Source organism: Cryptomeria japonica, chromosome 8 (assembly GCF_030272615.1).
Source record: "Cryptomeria japonica chromosome 8, Sugi_1.0, whole genome shotgun sequence".
NCBI lineage: Eukaryota > Viridiplantae > Streptophyta > Pinopsida > Cupressales > Cupressaceae > Cryptomeria > Cryptomeria japonica.
Genome location: NC_081412.1, coordinates 615,306,463 through 615,334,195, shown reverse-complemented (window position 1 = coordinate 615,334,195; position 27,733 = coordinate 615,306,463). Strand labels below are relative to the sequence as shown.

At 38.1% G+C, this 27,733-nt stretch overlaps 1 protein-coding gene across 5 annotated transcripts in view; it reads left to right on the top strand.

The window, feature by feature from the left end:
• The window catches only part of LOC131043659 (DEAD-box ATP-dependent RNA helicase 35), a 67,219-nt gene extending 45,563 nt beyond the window's left edge, over positions 1 to 21,656 (top strand). For all 5 annotated transcript variants that reach the window (XR_009105564.2, XR_009105568.2, XR_009105566.2 and 2 more), the window contains one exon: positions 21,331 to 21,656. The gene's annotated coding sequence lies outside the window, so the exon portion shown is untranslated. The remainder of the gene's footprint in view (positions 1 to 21,330) is intronic.
• Positions 21,657 to 27,733: the final 6,077 nt, after the last annotated feature.

Below are 27,733 nucleotides of genomic sequence, written 5' to 3'. Positions count from 1 at the left end.
ATTTCAGACTTCATCACTCACCAACTCGACCTAGCTCGGAGCTTCAAGGATGATAGTCACTCACAAAGCAAGACACAATTAGCAACAAGATCAAAACCAGGCCCTAAGGAAGACTCTCAAAGAAACCCTAATTTTGGGGTCCTATGGACTCACCCTGGCTCAAGCAAAGCCTGTAATCCAACGATCCCCTCGACAACACTCATCCTGCAAAGGCTAACAGACAAAACCCTAAAAGACCTAGAAAACAAACCCTAGAAAGCAAAAAGCAGGGGCGATGTGTGAATACGTCTCAACAAAAGGTCATGCAAAAAAGAAGGCTACGATTCTACAACAAGAACGCCATGATTCTGCAACATAAACCCACATGATTTCAAACTGGAGAAACTCACGAAATTACAGAGAGAGGACACACAATTTTGTTATGGTTGATGAAGCTACGATTTTGCAAAGAAAGAAAACATGCGATTCTAGACAAGAAATCCCCTTTTAAAAAAGACGCGATTTGAACCTGTGAATTTTTTTTTAACATCTTGCGATTTTTGTAGAAAATATAATCTGCAATAAATACTTTCAAAACCCTTCTACAATTTTTTTTTTATTATTAAATTATAAATTTATTAAATTATTGGATAGAAATTTAATAACGCTCTCTAAGGGGGGCATTTGAGGAACCAACTATGCTTGTATCTTTTAACATTTGTTTTAATTAAGAGAGCATGCCACATGGAACGGGATGGCCCAGACAAATATAAAATTGGCAATTGAAGAATCTGCTACTTCTTGTGATTGCATATTGAACATTTTAGCAACACTTGTCACCCCTTCCTTCACTTGGTAGAACCCTTTACGGTTTTACCCCTTGAGTCTCAACATCCATGGTTTGGGTGGTCAATGGCATATTAAATTGCATAGTTTGTATTGGCAGTCACTTATTTCTTGCCTCACCCTCCACGAGCAACCTAGACACTTCGGCCTTTTTAGCTAGTTTTACTTTTACATTCTTTTACTCCTTGTCCAAATACGAACAAAAGATCGTTGTAAACCATAAGGTAACTGCCCTTATAATTCTTGTTGCCCAAATGGCATAACCAATTTCTTTTTTTTTTGAAGATTGAATGGGCCCTTGGGCATAAGGTTTTAGAAGATCAGAAGGGCATTCAAATGGGTTATTTGAACCCACAGTATCTACAACACCCCACACCCAGAAGAACTACCGATACCTCTATGGCTTCTAGTTTTATGTTGAATCTCAAACTCTTCACTTTCAATACCCTCACAACACTCATATTGTTTTTTGCTTTTAGAAAACACAGCTGCAAATGCAAACATAAACAAAAAACCTCAAAAAACTGCCAAAGTGTTCAAATCTTTGAAAGAAATATGAAATAAATTGAAAAGGATTTGCGCAAATGATCAATCGACAGTAAACCTACATCAAATGATTTAGCTTTGCTGCTCTCTTGGTTTCTTCTCACTGCTGTTCTCATTCTTTATCTTCTCACGAAATGGAAAATGAGGGAGTTTTTTTATATTTAGTTGTGAGCGTCTTTGTTTTGAGTTTGGGGTTGTTGTAAAGGGGGTGTGGGAATCCTAGTGGCCACACTCCTCACCGCTCATTGATTTCATTGTTTTGTCTATGTTTTTTATAAATTGACACTTTTGTAGGCTACGCTGAAGGGGGATGGGTAGCCATTTCCGACCATCCTTTTGTAATTTTATGCCCTAGGTTTGTTAATCAGACTTATATCCTTTTGCTTATCCCCTAGATTGTAATTAGATTTGTGGCAAATAAGTTAACATTCAGTAAAATCAGAAATAAAGTAAGTAACCAGTAGACAAACACACATACCATGGGAAAACCTCCAAGGAGGAAAAACCCAGCATTAAAGACCCACAGGTCAGATTATATATTCTCCTCTTAAATGCACAAATACAATACTTGACTTTTCTGTCAGATCTGATCCTTTTGCATAGCAAATCTGCACTTTCTAAGTTCTTCAAGTCTGTACAAAACAGCCTATGTCCTCTTGGACAATTTCGCACAAGTTTGGATAAATTCGCTTTCTTCCTTGCGAATTCGCACCTTGTTAAGCAGAGCTGTTTCACCTTTCTTGCAGAATGAAATGAGTGAGTTTGACTTGCAAAATGTCTCTTATTTATACACACCTTTAACCCTTAATTGCAAGTCGGCCTCCTTTAGGTTTTGGTGCCAATTTATTAGGTGGCGTGTGTATTTAGGATAGTGTGGAGATTGGGCTGGGCATATATTAGGGGTCACGTTACCCTAGGATAGGGCCCAGACCTAAAGGGGTTCGGATGTTGCCTTAAGGCAATCCGAACCCATACATAACCCTAGTTACAAACAACACTCCCTCTTAACTAGGGAAGAGAAGAATACATAATCTGAACCTTTAAAGTTCCATCTAGCACACAAGCATAGAATGGATCTAGCACACAAGCATAGAATTACATCTTCCACCTAGCACACAAGCATAGAATTACATCTTCCACCTAGCACACAAGCATAGGATGGTTCTAGCACACAAGCATAGAAAGTGTAATACACCAGTGGGTCTTTACATTATTACAATTATCCATCTAGCACACTAGCATAGATTGGATATAATTCATTATTGCACACGAGCAAGGAATGATTCAAAGTGCTTTAGATAGAGTCATTGAGATTGAAGCTCCCTCTCAATTAGGGTTCCGTTTTCCACAACACCAAGTCTGTCTCTGAAGTATTCGAACTTCACTCTGGATAAAGGTTTGGTGAGGATGTCAGCAATTTGTTCATCTGTGCTGATGTACTTTAGATGAATGGCGCCTCTTTGCACCATATCCCGAATGAAATGATAGTGTGTTTCCACATGTTTGGACTGATCATGAAATATAGGATTTACTGACATCTTTATACAACTTTGATTATCACAATCAATGGTGGTAGGACCACTAGCTTGACCAAATAGTCCAACAAGGAGCTTACGAAGCCACACTGCTTCTCTGGATGCAATAGATGAGGCAATGTACTCAGCTTTTGTAGTGCTTAATGCTACCGAAGATTGCTTTCTACATGCCCAAGAGATCACTGCAGAGCCCAAGTTGAAGCAGATACCTGAAGTACTTTTCCTGTCCTTGACACTTCCCGCCCAATCTGAATCTGAGTAGCCTTCCAAGAGGATTGAGGTATTCAGTGAATACTTCAGCCCATAGCCAATCGTGCCATGCAGGTATCTTAGAATGTGCTTGGCAGCAACCAGGTGAACAAGTTTAGGTAAGCTCATGAATTGACTGAGAGCATTCACAGCATAACAGATATCTGGCCTAGTTCAGAGCATTTCAAGCCCTGATGATTGAAAGTTAGTTTTTGCAAGTTATGTGATTCCAAAGTGTGAACGCCACTAGTGTGAGGCCGAAGGACGAAGATCGCAATTGATTTGGACAAATTTGGACAACTTTCTATTTTTAAAAAGTTCGCTTTTTTGCTTTTTCCTATTTTTTAGGAAGTTTCGTTTTTGGCATTTTTAGCCCGATCCTCGGTATGGCTATTTTTAGAAAGTTTTTCCTATTTCTTAGGGATGTTTGCTTTTTTTGCTTTTTCAGGATGCAAACCTAGGGTTTACACTTGCACCATCAACCAGCTCCGACCGGAATTCGAAAATTCCAAGTTTTGACATAAAAAGCTAAAATCCCTAGATTTTAGGCTTTTTGTTTTTTCCAGATGATCCACCTAAGCACAGATTTCAAATTTCAAGTTAATCCGATTAAATTAAATTAAACTGTGAAATTTTGAAATTTCTTTCAAAAATTCTTCTAAGTCTGGCTAACAAGGGTTTTGAATCGTTTCTGCAGGTTCAAACCCCATCACGAAGGGAGATGGAGGCTATGTGGGCGCCTTCTCTAAAGTCCGCCCAGCCATGAAGAGGTCACGTAGGAGGCTACTCTAAAGTCCGCCCAGCCATGAAGAGGTCACGTAGGAGGCTACTCTAAGTTCCGCCCAGCCATGAAGAGGCCATGAAGGAGGCAAGGTCAAAGTCCGTCCAGCCATGAAGAGGCCACGAAGGAGGCAAGTCTAAAGTCCGCCCACCTTGGGAGATTATGTGGGGGCCAAGGTAAAGTCCGCCCATCCAAGGAGGAGCATGAGTTAAAATCCGCCCCAAGGCTTAGGAGCCATAAAGGAGGCAAGTCAAAGTCCGCCCAACCAAGGAGGAGCATGGGTTGAAGTCCGCCCAAGCCTTAGGAGGCCACAAAGGAGGTGAGCTTGAAGTCTGCCCAAGTTTGATGGAGACCATGATGGCCAACACTCCCAAGTCCGCCATAGGTTGGGAGGTCATGAAGGAAGAACCTCCAAAGTCCGCCATGAGGAGAAGCCACCAAAGTCCGCCCAAGAGCACCTTCAAAACTCTGCCATTGTCTTGGAGAGGCCTTGGGAATGGTCCTCAAACTCCACCTAGGCTATATGGAAGACCTCCAAAGTCCGCCCAAGCATGTGGGAGTCTTGTCAAAAGTCTGCTCAAGGGGATGCGTTAAAAGTCTGCCTAGGAAGCCATGTGGGAACCTAGTCAAAACCCCGCCATACCTTAGAGAAGCAAGGGAAGTCCGCCAAAATTCAAAGAAGATGAAAACAACCCATTAAAAGTCTGCCTACACATGAAAAGTCAAGCAAAGTCAACAAGCTTGAGCGATATTGGAAAATCCACAGAGATTTCGAAATTAAATCCAAAATGGAAAGTTTTTTTTTTTTTGGAAGAAAATATCTTAGGATTATTGAATATTTTCAAACTTAAATAAAGAATGGAAAGCTTTTTTTGAAAAGAATATTGGAAGATTATTGAGATATTAAATAAAAAATGGAAAGCTTATTTTTGGAAGATTATTAGATATTTTCAAGCTAAATCAAAATGGAAAGTATGAGTTGGAAGATTTTAAGGGTTTTACTTGAGAATTTAACCTTGTCTACAAATACTTCATTGTCAACTTCATTATTACACCAAGAAGTTCGAAGTTACTAAGGAGAGCTTAGTAAAGTATTCAGTTTGAAGATCATCTGGAGGAAATTCTAGATATTGTTGGAAGTTGGATAAATATTTTGGCAAAAGGCTTACAGATTTCTGGAGAAAGGCGTCTTTTCTGAATTTTCTCAATATCTTGGAGAAAAGTCTAGCCAAGTCAGAGGTAAAATTAAAATTGTGAATTTTCTGGGCATTTTTCTAGAATTTAATAAATGATTTTGGAGAAAGAAAATTCAACTTTTTTGGCTAAGTATAAATTTTTTTCGAAAGTTTTAACACTTGATGATGACTTCAACCGGCTTCAAGGCTGAGGGTCTGGAGGTGAAAATTCAACTTTATTTGGCTAAGTATAAAATTTTTTCGAAAGTTTTAACACTTGATGAGGACTTCAACCAGCTTCAAGGCTGAGGGTCTGGAGGTGAAAATTCAACTTTTTTGGTTAAGTATAAATTTTTTTCGAAAGTTTTAACACTTGATGATGACTTCAATCCTATGTTACCCCAAGTTTCCGGGACGGCAAATTTTTTTCCCAAATTTGGGGACGGGGGGACGGCAAAGGGGACGGCTGTATAAAATATAGGGAAAATTTAAAATATATAGGAAAATTCTAAATGTTCATATGAAAACATGGATAAAGCATGCATCTATACATTATATTCATATGAAAACATGGATATAGCATGTGTATGATACTATGAAAACATTTTAGAATGCAAACATCGAACATACAACATTATCAATAGACTCAATACTCAATATGCACTCATAATTCAGAATTTCAATTCATTCACATTGTCAATATGCATATCATAATAGATATTAAAGAAATAAAATACATAATGGAGCCTAATCAGACTCAGAGGTTAAATTTTCACTACTTCCATCAGCGCAGTTCCCCCCTATATTTTTTGACGGGGGTTTGGGGGCAGCGCCCCCAACTTGGGGTCAAGGGGCATCGCCCCTTGCGCGCTCCCTGTCGCGATACAGGGCGGGGTCGAGGGGCAGCGCCCCGCGAGGCCAAAAATACTTTTATTATTTTATATAGGCATCGGCTGTTATTTTTCTATTGGCAAAAAACCCTTCATGAGATATTTCACTCCCTCAATTATGCAAAAAACATCATTAAAAAAAATTGAAAATACGACATTTTTTATTTTAATATTTTTCCCTAGCCCTAGATATGGGGGACGTCTGGCCGTCCCCGGGACGGCTGGGACGTCCCCAATCCGTCCCCAGCCGTCCCCGGGACGTACGGACGTCCCCCATAGCTAGGGAAGCCGTCCCCCCGTTTCGGGGACGTCCCCTCAAAATGTTGACAATTTGGGGACGGGGGGGGGACGTCCCCTGGCCGTCCCCGAGTCCCCGAAACGTCCCCGGGACTGGGACGGGGGTTTCCAGGTAGGGGATGCGTCCCCGGGTTTCACAGCTTCAATCAGCTTCAAGGCTGAGGGTTTGGAGGTGAAAATTCAACTTTGGTGACTAAGTAATGAGAGTTAAAAAAATGAAAATTTTCCAACACTTAGCCATTTCGCGGCCCTGTTATTTTTTTTCGAAATTCTGCAGAATTTTTCTAACTTAAAGTTTTTATCATTCATCTGCAGGTCTTGAGCACCATGAAGTTCCAGGTAGATAAAGATGCTCCTCCTGAGTTAAGGATGACTTCCAAGTGGAAGAACATCAGCGACACCAACCTCGGACACATCAATCTGAGGGAGTTTAAGAAGCGAATGTTTGGTCTGGACAACCTTGTGCCTACCACCATTGCGCGGAAGATGATGAAGAGTGGTATTGTGCACGCTGCCGGTTTCCTACCCACTATGCAGTGCAATGAACTAGTAGTTGAATGTGCCAAACACTACAACCCCATCAGTAAGGATATTGTTGCACCTGATGGAAGAGTGTTGGCAAATGTCAGCGATGAGGCCATTAGAGAGGCCTTCAGGATCCCTGAGTACCACAACACAATATATATGACCAAAGATGAAGCTGACAGTCTATACCATGATCACCTGGAAGCTAAGTTACCGGTACGTCTAGGTTTTCCCCCAAATCCGGATACGATTCGTCTTGGATTCGGATTCGGATACGATTCGTCTTGGATTCGTCTAGGTTGACTTTCACGGAAGGAAAATGGGTTATTTAAACCCTAAAACAAAAACAAAAGACGTATTTACGATTTCTCTTCGGCGACGGCAGCAGACAGAAAACGCATTTCTGATTTGTCTTCGGCAACGCTTGTCTTCGTTTGTCCTCAGCTCACGACAACGGCTCATGGCTCACGATAACGCTCAGGCAACAGCTCACGGCAATGCTCAGGCGACGGCAGTAGTTTCTTCATTTGTTCGAGTTGAACAAAAATGTTTTAGACAAATGTAGTTTGTGCGAATGGTAATAACCATGACGGACTCCATGGATGCTGCCGCAAACCTTCATCGTTAATAATGGAATATACAAAATAGATTTTTAAAAATAATTATACATTATCTTAATATATTGTCCCGTAACCTATATAATTAGATTACAAATTTAAAATAATATAAATTTTATAAGATATATTTAATATTAATTTATAATTAATATGTTTAATTTTTAATAATGAATATATAAAATAGTTTATTTTAAAATTATTATACATTATATTAGTATATTGTTCGTAAAACTATATCTTAATAGTTATATAATAAAATTATAAGTTTAAAATAATATTAAATTTATAAAGTATATATTTAATATATGTAATTTTTAATATATATCAATATTTTTTTAATTTAGAATTAATATATTTAAATTTTAATATACATATTTATGATTTTTATATGTTTTTTATACCAATGTACCCAAAACGTACCCAACTCCCTCAAATTTTTTTTGCCGTACCTGCGTACCGTACCCACGTACCCGATTCCGATTCAGATTCCGATTCGGTAACTTAGCCTGGAAGAATATGATGCCATAGTTAATCATTCCTGGTTAGACAAGCCGAGGAAAGGCGCCTCTAAACTCCAGAGAAAGAGCCTTGTACGAGCATACTTCAAGGAGTACATTGGGGACTTGATCATCTTGCTCAATAGAATAATAGGAAGTCCTCAGGGAGCTCCATTCGAACCTTGGATGTATTATTTCATTAATGAAATAATCAATGGAGTAAAAATGATAGACTGGGCTCGTATGATCAGCGACAGTTTAGATAGCCAGCTAAGGAATCTGGAGGCAAATAGGACTTTCTTCATGAGTTCTTACTTGTTCTATTCTTTAGCCAGGACCTACAGGTACAGAGGTCTTACTTGCAGAGGAGAAGTTGAGAACAAGGAGAACCAATTCCCAGTATATGATTGCTATCCCCAGCTCCATATGGAGGAAAAGTTCCATTTCAAAAGGGTGAATGATGCCTTCCTGATGCACATTACCCGGACCCTTCAAGGTGGACTGCACCAGAGGCTCTCTCAAGAGTCTATGGACTTCATCGGTCGGTTCGGGTGTTGGTACATCCAATATCCAAAGTTCACTTACCTCCGAATTCAGGGATTCTCTGGTCCTCCATACAAGCTTCCAGCTTACCCAACCAACCGAGTGGTGTTGCTCGAGGTTGTGAGACAATTGGAGGAGTATATAGTGATTCAAAGGGATAAGCAGAAGAAGGCAGGCACATCCTCACTTACAATTGGTAATGGGCTGGAAACATGTCCATCATCACAAGTTGCAGCTACCACTGAGAAAGAACTGGCCTAGTATCCCTTTTACCAATACAAGGCAAGAAAAGATTTTGATCCATTCCAGAGGATAAAGAAGATCGAAGGGACAACGTTTGAGCACAGACTAGATTTGGAAGACTACTGGGCTAATGCCGCCGATAGTTTCAAGATCCGAAAGAGGTTCTGGTCAAGAATTCCTCTAAGTATGGTGAGAGCAATGGAAGTGCAGCCTAGAACTTCAGCAGTCAGGTTTTGAGAAGATGAAGAATGAACCTTTGGTCTTGATAGATTGGACAGAGGGAGAAAAATCAGACCTAGTAGACCTCAGGAGGTCAGTAGTTGAATACTCGAGGTGGTGGGCATCTAAAAAGACAAAACAGTTAAAGGCCAAAGGTATGGTTCTAACTTATGAATTAATGGGAGTGGATGATACTCTGTCCGTCCACCCTTGTACCTCTGCCGGTGATGCTCGGAATTCGGAAAGTGTTGGATCTCGAAAGAGAAAAGAGTTGGGTGGAAGCTCCACAAAGTGCACAGGGAAAAGGGCTGTAGGTGAGAGAAGAGAATCTAGCGAAAGTCACTCCATCCTAAGTGCTGCTTCCATTGCGCCTGGTCAGAGTACAATTGGGGAACAAGAGATAAATATCTATGTGAGTGATGATGAAGTAAGAGTTCTTCCTCAGCCAGCTGAGGAGGTGGTGGAGAAGGTCTTCCGAACTCCAGACAGAGGACAGGATGAAGCCCCTATAATTTTCTTGGATGGCATACTAGCAAACCCAGGAGAAGCAGACGATGAGTTTGATCGGAATACTCTAGAACAATCAACCATTCCTGATTGGCTGAGAGCAAGAATAAAGGCCAAGGTTCCCAAGGAGGTCCACTCAACCGAGGAGGCTACCGTAGTATTCCTGGAGAAGGTGAATGAGCCCACTGCAGCTAAACCGCCCAAGCCAGCCAAGAAGTTCTCCCTGATTCAGAGAGACACTGTCGGATTCAGGACAGTCCAGATAGTAGTGCCTAAAGAAGGGAAGACTAGGGACAATGTCACCGCAGATGACTACAAGATCACCACCATAGAGATGGGTAAGCCTACCCAGGACCAGGAGGTCTAATATTTTGACGACTCCTGTAATGTTCTAAAGACAAGGCTGGCTCATGAGAAAGAAAAGAGAAAGAAAGTGGAGGAAGAAAACCAGCAGTGGAGGAAGTATGTTCTCCATCTTACCAGCCCGCTCAACCATGAAGTCCCAGCTACTCAACCACAGCCTCTTCAGCAGGGATCAATGAAGGACTATGATGAGATGAAGGGATCGTACACTCAAGAAAAGGAGTGGATTTTAGATGCTGTGATATGTGCTGACACCCTAGTAGAAAACTTAGTATCAGCGCATGAGGCAACTTCTTTGTTCATTGATCGTATCCAGGATCTATCATCCAATTGGGAAGAAGTGGATGAAATTCAGAATGAAATACTCCCTCACCTAAAGGTTATCCGAGGCATGTCAAAGAAGAGCTTAGTGGATGCAGGCATCGTACAGACAGGAGACAGGTACGACTTCGGCACGTTGTACTACGCTCTGGTCACTCGGATCGAAGTCCTGAAGAAATCTGAGACCAAGTGTTTTGAGACAGAGGCAAGGGTTAGAGAGATCCTGGGCAAGGTATTTCGGGTGGCGTCAGAGATCTGGCAGAAGGAAAGCCTAAGGGAGAAGCATTTACAAGGAGAGAACCTGAGAGCTAGGATTTAGACAAGCTTCTTCGGAGATTCAAGGATGATTGACAAAGGCGATCTTTCTAAGATTGCAGACTTCCGCTCCATCGATGACAACTTCCTCACCCAGGCAGTGGAGTGGGAAGGCATCCTTGCTACGTGCGCCAACGATGTGGATCTCGTCGACTTCCAAATTGGCGGTTTGCCAAGTGTCACCATGGAGGAGGTCAAGCTCGTGGTGTCCAGATACGTTGAATCTCTGAAAGAGGAAAGTGGCCACTCGCCTCAGTAAAATTAGCAGCTGCGCCACTTGTCACTCTTTCATTTGTTTAAAGTGATAGTATTTCGGGAAACCCTAATTAGGGTTTAGGACTTTCAATCTTGGCCCTTGATCACTGTTTGATCTCGGCCATTCAGTTATTTTTGAGAAACTATATAAGGTTGCCTCCCCTCATTTGAAAAGGGTGAGGTTTTCGATGTATTGTTGCTTAAGGTCATTTCCAGATAATATATTGCATGTGCGTTGCTTTGTAATCTCTATTATTTGAATGATTTGCATGGTTTCAATTGCCTCAACACTTAGTTAAAATTACTCTAGATTTGCTTTCCTTGTTGTTAATTTGAATGAAGGATTTGATAAGTATCAATTGATGGTGTATTTCCGCTCATACTTTTGGTGTATGGATGGTTTCCATCTCACCGTGCAAAGTTAGTCTGAGCCCATCCCCTGTGCATCCCAACATCTCGATCATAAGCACAACCCATTGAAGATTGCACCGGCCTTGTGTAGTTGTCCCTAGTGTGGCGAAGCAAGGTTTGGTTTCTCGAGAGCACCCAGTCGATACTGTCTCCAGAGTTCATAGGATTAGATTAGCCCTCCTAAACCCTATCTCTTTTCCCCTTTCTTTTGAAAGTCTAAATCCTAGAAAATTCCCCCCAAAAAAGAAGAAGAGCCTAAAATTGCTAAATCCATCTAAGTCCAGCAGTTCAAGAATACTTGTTAAACGTAAGTCCCCCTTGAAAATTTCAGCATACACTACCCAAGAAGTTATTCCACTAAAGTCGCTTGTTCGCACATATAGACCTTGGAATCAGTAGTGATTTTTCAGGAGAGGATAGAATACCTTCGGGTATCCTATCCTAATGTCTGGTAGATGATAAAACAAACACCAACATGTCCCAGACATCATTCTTGATGATAGACCCATACTCTTCATCCATGGCTAGTTTCCAAGCATGATGGGACATAGCTTCTTCGACATTGTGAGGTTTAGACTCAATGATATTGCACATCACAAAGATGTAGTTGGCATGATTTTGGAATCTCTTGCTATCTCTAAAGGTTCCTCTAGGAGCAGCAAATCCTTCAACATCTTGAATCGTGTTTCTAACCCAAAGTGGTCTCTTCTTGGAGACCACAATATCTCGAGGTATATCGGTAGAGTGCATAGGTTCTGATGGGTCATTCTGAACTTCCTGATCTGGAAGGTCAGTAGACTCCTCCCGTGTCTCAGGGTTAGCATCAACTATTGAATCTTGATTTTCAATCATCATATCATTATTGTTGTTTAATGAACCTTTAGATCTTTTGAAAGCAATATCTTCTTCAAAAGTTACATCTCTGCTTACCTCAACATACCTTTGACCTGGAATGTAGATCCTGAAGGCTTTGGAAGATTTGTTGTAACCCACTAAGATGCCTTTCTTTCCAGATGGATCCAACTTGGTTCGTTTTTCTTTAGGCACATGAACATACACCGGGCTCCCGAGAATCCTTAAGTGACTGATGTTAGGTTTGATTCCTGTAAAGGCTTCTTCAGGAGTCACATCCTTTAGGGCGCGATGAGGACATCTATTCTGAATGTAAACTGCTGTTTTGGATGCTTCCGCCCATAGGAAAGGTTGTAGGTCTTGATCATGGATCATGGCCCTTGCAGCTTCAACAATGGTCCTGTTTTTTCTTTCAGCAACTCCATTTTGCTGAGGATTGTAGCGAACACAGAACTCCCTCTTAATTCCTGCTTTAACCCAAAAGTCATAAAAACTACCCGAGGTGTATTCACCTCCATTGTCAGACCTCAAACATTTAATTCGATTTCCTGTAGTAGTTTCAACTAAGGCTTTGAATTCTTTAAATCTGTTTAGGACTTCTTTAGACTTTTTAGATTTAAGAAAATAGATCCATGTTTTCCTAGAAAAATCATCTATGAAGATAACATAATATAGGAAACCACAAGGAGATGCTACAGACATAGGACCACATAAATCTGAATGAATAAGTTCTAACCTTTCTTTAGCCCTACTATCGCTTTTATGAAAGGGATTCTTTATATTTTTACCCATTGCACAACCTTTACAAGCATCATCATGAGATAAACTGAGTTTAGGCATACCTTTAACCATTTTATCGAGAGTGGGAAGAGCTTGGAAGTGTAAGTGACCCAATCTTCTATGCCATAGTTCGCAAGATTCAAGGGTCTCATGAATGAAAGCTTGAATTGGGTTAGCTGCAAGCTTATATAAACTATCACATCTATTTCCAATAATACGAGCAGATTTGAAATTAGATTTCTTAGGCCAAGCGAGTACTTTCCCTTCAGAAAATGCTATTTGCAAACCCTTATCTTCTAAGGTAGAAATGGAAATCAGATTTTGTTTAATACCAGTTACAAAAAGAATATCACAGAGTTGTAAGGAAATATGAGAATCTAGTTTTAAAGAGGTAGTGCCAAAACCTTTTACTGAGTATCGAGCATCATCATCGATTACTACATGAAGGTTGGTGTCTTTTTCAATCAGATCTGAGAGATGCTCACGAAATCCTGAGATGTGTCTGGAGGCACCACTGTCAAGTATCCACGTATTGCTATCCGTAGGAACATTGCTGGATAGAGCAGAGATAAGAAGATAATCTTCACTTTGTTTGGCAACTTCATTTAAGTTGGCTTCCCTTTCCTTTGGGTCATTCTGACAATCTCTAGGGACCATACTTATCACATCTGAAGCAACGAATGTGAGAGGAATCTCTTGACTTTTTCCTTGGATCATAGGATGAGGATCTAAAATCTTTGCTTCTCTTTTCTTTCTTCCAATGTCCACCTTTCCTAGATTTAGCCAAGAGAACATGATTATCTTTGTGAGAGTTCTTGAGTTTTCCTCTTACCTCAATTCGAGATTCCTCTTCGATGCAATCAGATTGAAGACGTTCAAAGTTGGGACAATCGGCTCTTCCACCAATGCTACGAATGAATGGTTCCCATTCATCAGGTAGACCATTTAATGCAATCATAACAAGATCTTTATCCGAGATTTGGCAATCAAGAGTGCTTAGCTTGTCCTTTAGTTCATTAATCTTCATGAAGTAGGCTATTATTGAGTCTTCTTCTTTTATTTTCATGTGGAGAAGCTGCTGTCTTAGAGCAAGAGCCCTGTTGAGGTTGTTGACCTCATACATCCCTTCCAAGTGTTTGATCATTTCCTTGGCAGATACGAACTTTGATATGACAGTGACAAGATGATTCTTGACAGACTCAATTATGATCCTTCTAGCCTTGAGGGAATCTTTCTTGAACTGTTTCAGCTCTTCAGCATCTTCTGGAGGAGACAAACTTTCTTCTTCTACAAATTTCAGCAGATCATTCTCTTCAAGGATCAATAGAATACGGACTTTCCAAGCAGCAAAATCAATGGCTCCCTCAAGTCTATCTTCAGCCTTCAAACCTGACATTTTAATCTGAAGACAAACAACAACTATATGCAACAATTGATTTGCTAAAATCAGAAGTTAGTGAAACCTTAGCTCTGATACCATGTAATTTTATACCCTAGGTTTGTTAATCAGACTTATATCCTTTTGCTTATGCCCTAGATTGTAATCAGATTTGTGGCAAATAAGTTAACATTCAGTAAAATCAGAAATAAAGTAAGTAACCAGTAGACAAACACACATACCCTGGGAAAACCTCCAAGGAGGAAAAACCCAGCATTAAAGACCCACAGGTCAGATTATATATTCTCCTCTTAAATGCACAAATACAATACTTAGCTTCTCTGTCAGATCTGATCCTTTTGCATAGCAGATCTGCACTTTCTAAGTTCTCCAAGTCTGTACAAAACAGCCTATGTCCTCTTGGACAATTTCGCACGAGTCTGGATAAATTCGCTTTCTTCCTTGTGAATTCACACCTTGTTAAGCAGAGCTGTTTCACCTTTCTTGCAGAATGAAATGAGTGAGTTTGACTTGCAAAATGTCTCTTATTTATACACACCTTTAACCCTTAATTGCAAGTCGGCCTCCTTTAGGTTTTGGCGCCAATTTATTAGGTGGCGTGTGTATTTAGGATAGCGTGGAGATTGGGCTGGGCATATATTAGGGGTCACGTTACGCTAGGATAGGGCCCAGACCTAAAGGGGTTCGGATGTTGCCTTAAGGCAATCCGAACCCATACATAACCCTAGTTACAAACAACACCTTTGTCATTTTTTTTAGTGTACCAGAAACATTTCCTTTTTTTCTTTATTGTGTTTCAGGGTTATCGTGTGCTTTTTGTAGAATAAACTGAAACACCCTATCAACTTGATCAATGAAGGAAAGAAACAGGAAGCAAGGAAAAGGTCTTTATGTACGATGGATAGTAAACCTGTATCAAATGATGTAGTTTTGCTGCTCTCTTGCTTCCTTTTCACTGCCATTCTCATTCTTTATCTTCTTCTCATGAAATGCAAAATGGAAGAGTTTTTTATATTTAGTTGTGTCTTTGTTTTTGGTTTAGGGTTGTTGTAAAGGGTGTGTGAAATTGTAGTGGGCACACTCCTCAACCCACTGATTTCATTTTTGTGTTTTTTATTTAAATTGACACTTTTGTAGGCTGCACTGAACGGGGATGGATAGCTGTCATCCCTTGTCATTTTTTTAGTGTACCAGAAACATTTCCTTCTTTTCTTTTTTCCTTTTTCTTTGTAGTGGTCAGTCTCTGGGAGGTTTTCTACCATCCTCATGTCCCTGGTGTGGGAATGGGTGGAAATCCCTGGGGATGGGTCCCTGTGGAACATAGAATATAAATATGTATTGCTGTACCCTGTCATGCACCCCCCAAAAAATGCTCGGTTGGATTGCTATTTATGAAATGTATTTTGCTGTTCCCTAATATCCCTGTCCTTGAAACGCTATGGAATATGGATAATGCTTATTCTTAAAACCATTTGATTGTAAAAGAATGCCTGTTTCTTGTACTTATTCAATGCAAGTTTTTGTATCAAGAAGAACTGCAATTGCTCCAGTCCAACAACTTTCAGTAGCAGCTATTGTTGTTTAAATCCCTTATATGCAAGTCACAACTATTTCAACAAAAAAATATTAACAGAAAAAATCACTTTTTTGACCAATCGAACTTCAACGAATTTTATTGCATGTTTTAAAGTTCAGCGAATTTCGAACATCAAGGATGAAATTCGGCCGAACCTGGTGACTTAGTATGCAAGTACGGTTATCCCAAAAAGAAGCACAATATCTGCAGCTAAGATTGTTTCTTTGTTTCTTTAGCACAAAGCATAAACAGAAGTAAGAATGTTGAGTCCAATGCAATAAGTCAAACACAAACTAAAATTTGCATCATGTACTGATTGAGCATATTCATAGGATGGTAAAATATGTTTGACTAGTCTTCTTTACCTTTTACTGATCATAGAAATATTGAAAGGTGCCAAAACTCCACTTTCCTGTGTGTGCCCATTAGATGTGTCAGTAGCTGAAGATAAGAAATGCACAACAACATGAATGAAACTACTAGAACAAATGTAAGAATGAGCTGCATCGTCATCTTTTGATGGTACCTTAACCTCTTTTGCTGTGCTACATTGCAGGTCTAGTGACAGTGCTCTAAGGCGAAGCAAGCATTCATATTTTGTACAATGTACTTGTCAATGGTTTGTGACTCTAATATGTCATGCTGCTGAGAGAGGTTTCTATTCCAAGCTTCACTGGAACCTTTATTTTCGAGCAAAATTGGAGAATCACAATTATAACTGGTACTAGAAGTACTTGTTGAAAATATGCGAATCTCATCCTCAATGCAACCAAACATTTGAATGCCCTCTAATAGAACTATTTTGATTTCTTCTAGGTGATCACCATTAACTCTTTTTCTTGATCCAGAATCCTCTAATTCCCATTTCCTGTCTGTGAATGGAAAGGATGTAGTTGGTGAATCTGGAACTTCAATTCTGATTTCGCAACACCAACTGGTAGTTTGAGTGTCTGACAAAATAACTAGGATTCAGACAAAGACTAGTCAAATTCTGCTGACTTTTGCGTTTGTATCATGACCCGAACTGATCCATTTCTCTATACAAAATCTGTTTGTATATTTGACCAGCGGAAAGAATTCCAGGGTCAGACATTATTGCAGGGAAGTTTGATGCCTGAGCTTCTGTGAGATTCCTTTCAAAGTATGTTTATGTGTCAACCGTTGATACATGACATTCACAATTCTTTACAATTTCTCCCTTCTTCATAACCTGGTCTAGAGAACGCCTAATTGATGGAGAAGACTGAGCTGAGTTAGGATAGTCAGCAAAGCTTGAAAACTCTTTTTTAAAGAATTCAATTACTTCCTCAAAAGATATAAGGGATGAATGTTAATAGACTCTTGCTTATCCTCACCTTGGGGAGTGAGTTTGTCTGTCACATTAGCCTTTGAAAATATATTACCTGACAGTGCACTGGTGGAAAGCATCCAATTTTGATGTACTGTTCCCATAACTGTGATCCTTATCCTTTTCTACCAATGCAAGAATCTCATCTATGATACTCTCATATAGAGCCATCATGTTACACCCAGGGACTACAGTGGACCTTAATCAGATCAAATATATTTTCTAGAGTTGTCACATTGATAAAAATGAGCAAACTGGAGAAAATGAACTGACTGGATGGGACAATACTTTTCTGTATTCTTTCCAAACAGTTTATGTGCCTCCAGTATACATTCACATTTTGTAGACATATCTAACAGAGCAGTCACTTTTCCCCGTGCCCTCATTTCCCCTGCCATTTCTGGTATGATGGGACTGCAGGGGATGACCCCTGGCCGCCCCTTGCCAGCGAGAAGTTGAGGACATATCCTCAAAAGACCTCCCAAGTGTGGCCTAGGTCTTGGGTATGTCTGGGTGTCTAGGATTTTTGGGGATGGTCACATGTCCCATAAATATATGATTTTTAAATTAAAAAAGAGTAAATCATTTAAACTATAAAAAAAAGAAGTTGAAAGGTTGATCAAGGGGATCTGGAACACTCAAGAGCTCATAACTATGTCAGTACTAGCATGTGGTTAACATGGCTTGACAAGCAGCTTTTTCGTCACTTGCAGAACATATGGTGGTTAAATCATATTTAAACACTTGTCCAAACTTGCTGAACAAACCTGATGGCATTTGTTCTGCACAGACGGTTGCAATGGTATCCCTGGGTAAGAGAAAGATAGGGGATCTAGCCAGAATTCAGATAACAACAAACAGTATTGTAACTGCTGCTGCTGCTGCCACTGCCACTCATCACCCTCATAAATGTATAATACTGTAACTAAATTACCTTTGTTGGTAAGAGTTCGAAGGAAGTTAGTGGTAGAACAGGAGGGTAGTCTAGGCATTCAGAATACATCCAACCTCTCAGATCTTCCTTTAAAACTAATGCATAATAAAACTTTGCATGTTACAGTTGTCATTTTATCGTCTAACCATTTTGTTATTCGTTTTTGGCCTAGCCAACTCCACTTTGATATGGTCCTTGGCCTCTGTCATTCAAATATATGCTTCCACCATTGCACATTTTTATTTTTTGTTGTGCCAGGGGTATCCCTGCAACCCAGCCCAGCGACCAACCTTACCATAGCACATTTAGTCTAGTAAGTGTGTCTATCCTTGGGGCACCATCCGAGGCACCCTAGATCAGCAATGTCAAATCAACACATTTGTATCACGTTTAGTGGTATTGAAGTTTATACTTGTATCATGTCTTATACACTAATAATGAGAATATACCAGTGATTTGACTTGAAGAAATGGAATTGGGGAAAAACTTTAGGAGAATGAGGTGTTCTTCCTCAAATCACCATCAATTGAGCTGTTACAATGGTTTTCACAATGGTTTTCTTACCTAAAACAAGGTTTACAAGGACTTCTTCTTGCCTACAATAGTAATGACCTACACCATACAACTCTCCAATGCCTTCACACAAGCTCCCTTAATCTCTGGTACCCTCTCAAAGACTCCTTTGCTGCCACTGATGGGCCTTGACAACCAATTTTCTAAAAGAATTACAAATGATTTGAAAGAAGGAAGTTCAGGTGTCACAGAAACCAAAAGGAATTTTCTATACACATTTTGGAACTCGTAAACCCTATACAATGTCTCTATTATTTCTGCAATGCATGGGATTGCAGTCGAATTATTATTGGTTCTGATTGTTTAGTTTGAGGGTGACAATTTCAACTTTCACCTGCTGTTGAACTAGACATTTGTGCTTGACCACAGTTAAAACTGTTATTTCTACCTTCTCTTTTGTCAGGGACAGGTTCCCTGTGCATCCAGATCCTTCAGTCACTTGTCCGTCTGTGTTTTCTGACTAACTACTTTTTGCAACTCAACTGATGTGCCATTTTCTCCAGAATTACCCTTTAAAATGTGTTAGTCATAAGGATTAACTTAAGACAACTTCAACGAGAAAATAAACGAATCAGCAAGCCTACTTGACTTGACTGATCTAATTTGGGATCAGGATTTAACTGTTCAGACAACATTATGACATCATGCAACTATTTTATGTTCTTCGGAAACTCTAGCCAACTTTACATCATGTATGATGTTAGAGTTGAAAGTTATGTACAACTTTAGTGCCAACCCGCTGCCTTTTATAGGTATGTTTAATTACTTTGTAACTTAGTATCGAGATTATTCATTATTGCAAACTTGGTAATTGAGAAAGAGTCTAGATTGAAATTAAACTTGTAAACAGTATGATTGGAAATATTACTTTTCATAAACTGCTTTGTGAAGTACTGAGAGATATCGAATGTGAGCCATCGCATGAGAAAGTTATATTTTATTGCAGATTGTGGAAAAATCCTGTACAGGGAAAAAGTGGTATGTTTGATCTAAGTTTTAGCTATCCAAGTTGAGAATTGTTGAGGTGCAACTGATTGTAGATATTACATATTTTACTCATGAGTGTGACATTAGGCAGCGCTAGTTCTATTGGAATTTCATCTCTGTTCACATATAATCTATTTTGCAGGGTTTGGGAAAACCCTCTGTACATGTATAGGGTTGGTTTGGGACCGGTAAGGTTGTTGGTTTGGGACTGGGACGGCTTGGGGCAACCTGGGTTCCCAAGGTGGACCCAAGCACTGCCCAAAAGAAAAAGAAAAAGAAAAAATTATTTTTAAAAAAAATTATCAACAAAAAAGTGCCAAAAGACTTAATTTTGCCCTTAAGTGATCAAATTGTGAAAATACTAAAATAGTGCGTGTCAAGAAGGTTTGTGCAGTTTCATAGGCCTTAATTTGGGGTCTTTACTCCCAAAACCCCACTAATTACCATCCCCAAATCTAGGTCCTTGGTCCCCCCATCATCGAGACATATCCCCGCACCCCCTTGTCTCTTTGTCCTAAGACTTCGTGAAATATAGCTTATTTTTCCCAATGTTAACATTTCTATAGGTTGTGAGTTCTTCAACTGAGAAGAATTGGAGTACATACTCCTTTATCCACTTAGTTAAGTGCAACCAATTGGGTGCAAAAGAAGGTGAGACTTTGGTTTTTGCACACTTCAACTTGCATCTCGTGTCTCATAAGAAGCTTGATTACGATGAGGTGGTCACAAGAAATTGGGATCCAATTCTTGAGTGTGTCAACTAGATGGAATTGTCGCATAAATTGGGTGACAATAAATTGGGATCTAACTCTTGACTGTGTCAACTTGATGCAATTGTTGCATAATTTGCTGTAGCTGGGGAAGCTTCTACATATGCCATGGTAAGTGGAAGTGGCATTAGAGTTAATTTTGGTTCAAGTGAAATTGAACCAAATGTTGACGTTGATGCTCTCAATGAAGAGCAATATGAAGATATTGAATATTGATTGCAATTTTCATTGTGTATTGACATGTGACATATATGAAAATTATTGAATATTGATTGCAATTTTCATTGTGTATTGACATTTGACATATGAATATTTTCTTTTTGCAAATAGTGAGGTGTTTTGTTTATTGGCAATCATGAGTATCACTGTTTATATATATATATATATATATATATATATATATCTGGCATGAAGACAGGTATGGCTTCAGGTACGCCAGTACAGCATTATTCTTTTCCTGAACCTGTACCTGTATCCAGGAAAAATAATAATGCCATGCTGGCATACCTGAACCCATATCTGTTCCCATGCCAGGATCGGCAATTTAGCAATATTGATTGTATTTACAATTTGACAGACAAAATCTGAAATTTCTGGAAATGCCTTAAAACGGAAAATTTTCTTTGCAGAGTCTACTAGAAACTCTGAACATGGGAAAAAGACTAAATGTTAATGTCTGATCAAAGTTTTTAGCCAAGTTGAGAATTGTTAAAATGCAATTGATTGTAGATGTTACATATTTTTCTCTCAAGCGTAACGTTAGCTAGGACAGGTTCTTTTAAAATTTAATGGCTGTTCACTTATAATGGTTGTAATTACAATTTGACTGATAAGATTAAAAAAATTCTGGAAATGCTTATTTCAGTATTTGTCATGGCTAATTTCATATGTCCTTCTAAGTTATAATAATTGCTACTTTCGAGCCTTTTTTGCCAGTGGTAACTAGAAATAAAGTAACATATTATACTAGCTAATTTGGCTACACATGATCCAACAGGTGGCGCGTTTGAAGTTTTGAGGCGGTGGCAGGAAACTTGGAAAGGCATGAAACACTGAGCTGATCTAACCTTATCGCGTTGTACAATGGGATATATTATTCTTTGTAATCATATTTCAAAACTTCTAAAGTTGACAGTTGCTTCTGAAGGTCTTATTCTCTTCACAGCTTGAGAGAATAAATGTGGCTGTTGGGGCACACTGATAAATTTCTTACTAATTGATAATGCTACTTTCTAGTATCTGTCCTCAAAGTTCCCTCTTATTTCACAAAATGCTAAGTGAAGGATCAGTTTTTGGCAACCTAAGAAAGTTTTTACTTTATCATCTTCATAGCAATCAGCTCTAAATCCTTATGCAAACTTTTTTAATAACTTTCATATGACCAAAGTTAGGAGTAGAATCAATTTACAATTTTTATCAACTGCAGTTGGACCCATAGTTTCCAGGCTCAGACTCGTCCCAGAATCACAAGTTGTTTTTTGATTCAGATTTAGCCTCGGCAGAAAACTCAAACGCAGCACATGCCCAACAAATTGGTTTTTGAGGAGTTGGACTTGACAAGCTGCATTTAGACTTCGATTTAGACTTGGTAAATGGCACATTTAGAAGTACAAAATTTTGGAAAAATAATTTTCAAAATATATGGGCCTAGGTTCATTGAATGTCTGAAATGGACCTGCAGGCCTCGTTTAGATCGGCTCGTCTCAGGACTGGGCAAGTCTTCCACTTAAACAGTGTCCTATTATTCTGGATTGACCTTCAAAATTGCACATGGATTATCAAGATAAAGTCATAAATATTTTAGCTGCTGAGGTGGTCGAGTTGAATTTTATAAATTAGTTGTTGAGCTGAATGAAGGGCAGAAACTTGAAAGCTTCATAACAATATCTTCGCAGAGCTGGAAGAGAAACTCCAATTTGGAATGCAAGATAATTAAGAACTGGATAAAGTACTATTCGTAATTTGCTGATTCCTTGCTAAGCATCGGGCCCTCAACACAATAAATTTACTGCATCAAGATGATCTTGAGCAGCTCCATTTATCCGTTACTCTGCTGTAATTTGTTCAGAAGATATCATGGTGCTCCCTTATTGACAAAACAGGGAGTTGCTTCTGTAGGGCACATCCTTTTGTGTCCTGAACAAATGGCTATACAGCAGAAGACGCATAGACAGAGACAAAAAGACGCATAGACACAGACAAAAAGACACATAGATAGACAGACAAAAACAAATGCATATTAATAGACAGACACAGTATGTATGTACATATGTACGTTTGTACACAAAAAAGACACACACATGTACGCAAAACCCTCTTATTTCTAAAGCTAATCTTAATCATAATTCTAATACTTTTAGAATTATAATAATTTGATATTAAAATTTGTGCACATATTGAAAACTAAAAAATGAGGAGAAAAAACAACTATTCTAGTACCATGCTCAAGAGAAAACGTAATCATACTTAATATACACACTTGAATGATATTTATATTATATTTTATCATGTGATCATTTATTAAAATTTTATATTATAATTATTTTTCATTTCTATGATATAATATTTATCAATTATTTTATTCTTTGCTAAGTTGCCGGTTCGGGTTCTTTGAACTGGTACGGCAAAATTTTGACCAAAATTTTAAAAAGGAGTTTGGGTTCGTTAGTACAAAAACATGTAAATTATATATGTGTGTGTGTGTGCAGTTTATAAGCATGAATTAAGATTAGCATGTCACATAGCATCATATAAACAACAAAACCAACATAAACTTGTAATCATAGCATCATGATCATACCATAATAGCATCATATAAATCAAGTTTAATATCAAAATGACAAAATATTCAAGTACCATTGTCTCAACTTTCAACAAGTTAAATTTTAATCATCAAATAGATTCTCTAATTCATCATACTCATTCTCTTCCTCCTCGTGCTCCTCATTGACATTGACATTAGATGAACCAATGCCAATGCCACTTGCACTTGCACTTGCATTATAAGTTTGCTCACTATTTGAATCATCAAATGCAACAAGTTGAGAAGCGAAAGCATCCAAATCAGTATGCTCTGGTTGTATATCCCACATCTTCGTTTCCCCTTGCTTGTGTTAAATGAGCCGAGTTAATGTTTTAAAACTCACTTTTAGGGTTATATTTTAATCTTTTGTGGTGGATTTAAAAAAAATAAATTAAATTTTGCAAAAAAATACCATTTTTGGGCTGTTAGATCCTTGGGTTCGCCCTGGTCCGAACTAGACCATGTCTGGACCATAGGGGGACTAGACTAGGACCCCAAACTTGAACCGGACCGAACCAGTACTAGGGGTCTAGGGGGGCGAACCCTGCAACTTAGACTCTTTGTAATTTTGTAATACGAATATTTAAAAAATTATCAATATTTTTAATTTACTTTTCATTTCTAATATTGAATATTGATTGTGAATAATTAAATTTTTTTAATGAAATTTAATTAGTCATAATCTATTATTACAATTTTAACTATATATATATATTTATTTTAATTCTAACTTTATATTATATATCATTAAGATTTTTTTCATAGTTTAATAATCATATTTTGGAAGTGTCTCTATGAATCAAGCTTGGTTCCTAACAGCTATATTATGATAAACTTAGTAAAATTATGACACGTTCAACTTTCAATAATTTGTTGATCTCAAACTATTATCTAGCTTACTTTTAGATTGTTTTCGTGATTCATGAATAACAAATAATTTTATTCCAATCCTAAAAATTAGGTACTTGCTACTATATTGTTATTATAAATATGACTTTCAATATTATTATACTCTATCTTGATGATTCCTCGAAAGATCTTTTAATTAGTTTAAATAATGTTTTTTAGTACGTCATTTTAAGAGTTGGAAACTAATATTTTCTATTTTCAAAGAGGCCTTAAGTAATTGTGAAATTGTTGTTAATTTGTTGGGAGTCATTTTGGGAATATTGTTCACATTTCTTTGCTTAATTTTTTTTGTCCAAAGACTAAATAGTCGAGGGCATTTATAGGGGAGCCCTGCTTGAGAAAATAAAAACTCCAACATATAGTATAGAGACTAGAACAAACATATATGAGAAAAGTTAAAATGACTATAGCCGAACAATTCATCTCGCCTTGTTGGGTGTAGAGCCAATGCCCCATGAGTTGAAAACATGAGGCAACATTTGTTAACCATCTACTAGAAAGTATTGAAGAGGAACTAGGCAACCCAACAAAAGAGTGTTGAAACACAAGCAACAAAGGAAACCAAAGACCATCTTGCATAACTCCAAAAAACCCACCAAAAACTAATAGATTGCACCAGCCCACTTGCAAATCTTTCAATGATCAACAACAGTGGTCAAAGTTGTTGGCATTTGTCATTGATGTCAATAGATCCAGTAATATAGTTTTTGAAGTTGGATTTCTTTGGAGAGTTAAACATTGATCTGCATTTCCACACTTTGAGCATTAGTAAAAGAAATGCACAAATTGTAGTATTGATCTTACAACAATATAAACAAATGACTATCATTTGCAAGCATATAAATTATTACCAGCCTTTAGCCCGTATTGCGTAACCTATGGAAATATGAACATGTTTTTTGCAAGATGTCTAATATTGTTTTTCAATTAATTTGCCACTGCATATAGAATGAAGGTATCTTTCAGAAAAATATCTACAGATAATCTCCAGTTTGTCTATACAGTCATATTGGTGATACATATGATTGCACATTGAACTACCATTAAATAGAATTTGAGTTAATTGGAAGTTTTTGGAAATTTTTAATAATTAATGATAATATATCATTAATGAATATTATTTTCTAAAAGCATTGAACCTTTTTTAATTTTGGTTAGTTTGAAATAGTTGAATAACTTCCTTATAATTGAAAATGAATTTATGGATTGGTTATTAGCTTCCTTCATCGATGACTTAGAAGAACTTTATATATATATTCATGTTTGGAGGATGGGTGTGTGGTGTTGAGAAGTGTTATGTTTAAGGAGTTTTGGGCAAACATTTTGAATGCATCTTTTCAAAGGTTCGATGAAAGGTTTCTAACTATGCTTCATGAATATAAAATGCGGACTATGAGAAAGTCAATTAGAACATTTTGATAAAATCAAAGGTGTGTAAGACGAGATTTATAGAAGATTGGAAATTGAATTCTACTATCTAAAAAGTAGATATGCTGTTTGAGGAAGTGTTATTTGGTCTACATTTGTCTTCCAAGTGCTAATGACTTTTGGAGTATATAGGCTACATTTGTAGATTTTTATCTCTACCTTTAGAAGCTTACCAACAAAACATATTTAGTTTGTATCAAAATTCTATAACTATTGGTCAGAATTGTTTACAAAACTTAATTTACAAAATATTCAAATATCATCTTTCAGAATATACATACTTATTTGCAAGTTATAACTATCTGTGGTGTGTGAATCATAATAGTGCTTTTGAAAGACAATATCATTCAGATTGTAACACATTGTGGATTTTGTGTATCTTCAAAGTTGTAACATCTTGGTTTATAGTTTTGAAATTAGAGTTAATAAGTTTCTCTTGTAATCCTTTTGGTTGGTGCCATAAGGATTCTGATTTGATGTTCAGATTGACAAAGTTTTGGATTGAAAGAGTTGGTGCTCTTGAGACAGGGGTTTGGTGACTCCTTAGGGTTGGTGCCCTTAAATATTGTAATTGATTTTAATTGTGAGGTTGGATTAGGATAGTATATCCTAGCAGTGTTGCTCATTGTGGTTTTTCCCATCTTGGGTTTCCACGTCAAATCTTATGTAGTTGTTTCATGTGTGATTGCTTTGCATTATTGATTCAATTTCAGTTTAAAAGCCATTTTTTTAAAAGGGTTTAATTGGATAAAAAGTTTCATTTACTACTGATTCACCTCCCCTCCTAGTAGTAAATATGTGTTCTACAAAAGCATCTCCCTCATTTGCTATTGCTTCGACAACATTAGCACCAAGTAGGGTCGAGGAATCTCATTTATGACCACCACTTTTGAATTCACCCTATGCATTGAATAACCACAAAACATATGTAGCTTTTGATAATTGGTAACCTCCATTTGTTTGCTATTAGTAATTGAGATAATATGCATCACATTGTCCATGCTAGAACAATATGCCTTCAACACAAGCACCTTTTTCTCTATAGAGCATATTTTTTCTCCCAAAATGCCATCCTCATCAACACCTTTATCTCTAGAAGCCTCCTCAATCTTCAAAACAAAATTGCCTAGTGCAGGCTCTGCCATAGTTAGAGGCAAGCCTTACAAATATTTGGGTGAAATATTTGTAAAAGCCACTACTATCTCATTGCGTTTGGAACATAATTCTCAAATGAGACATAATCTTGATGGACAAATGCCTTGGAAGGTAAAGATGTGCGAGATCCCATCCCCTTTTGAAATTGTTAATCTCCAATGTAGCTAAGATCCCTATTACAAGATATTTAATAAACAATAATGCATTATATTCTATAATAAGATTAGTTACTGAAAGCAAAGAAAAGTGAAAGGTTAGTTGAACATGCTAAATTCATAAAACAATGCAAAACATCCAAAATCAACTAAACTTTTACCTTCCAAACTCCTCAGATTGAGCTAGAAGTGGATGCACCCAAGCTCCACTTGATTTTCTCCTTTCATGGTTTTGATGTGGAATGCTCTCCAAAAACTACACAACAATATGTTAAAAGGGGATGGGTTGATGGAGGGATGAATGGATCATAATGAGGGATGGAGGTGACAATTGGGCCTAATGATGATAAAATGGATGAATTGAGCCTAATGAGAATGTAAATAAAAGAGATATTGGATGCAAACCAACAAAACTTGTAATTGCAAATGAAGTGGATGAATTGTGGAGGGAGGAGACTCCAATTTACAGACTCGAGAATTCAAAATGGATGGTTGAGATCAAAAGATAATGGAGGGCTGAGATGGAATGAGAGGAGGTGAGGTGGCTTGGGCTCTAAGCCTTGTGACATGTGTCATAAGGTGAAGTGTCTTGGGAAGAACACTTGGTATGGGAAGAGGGCAAGGTGTGCTCACACATGTGTAAGCACATCTTGAGAAGAACATGGAGATGACAAGTGGAAGCATTTTTGGCAAAGTGTAAGAGTCCTAGGTTTGAGGAGGATGACATGTGGCTGGAAAGGGAAGTGTAGGGTGGTTCTTATGGGGAAGAGCATTATCACACGTGTGAGCACCATTGGGTCAAAGATTAGGTGGAGGAGAAAGCGACCCTTGCATGCAAACTCATTTATGAGGGGTAGTCACATGTGGACCTAGGTAGGTGGGATGAATTGAAAATTGGGAAAAATGTTAATGATGATTAGGCTTGGGTTAATTAGGCTTAATGAAGGAGA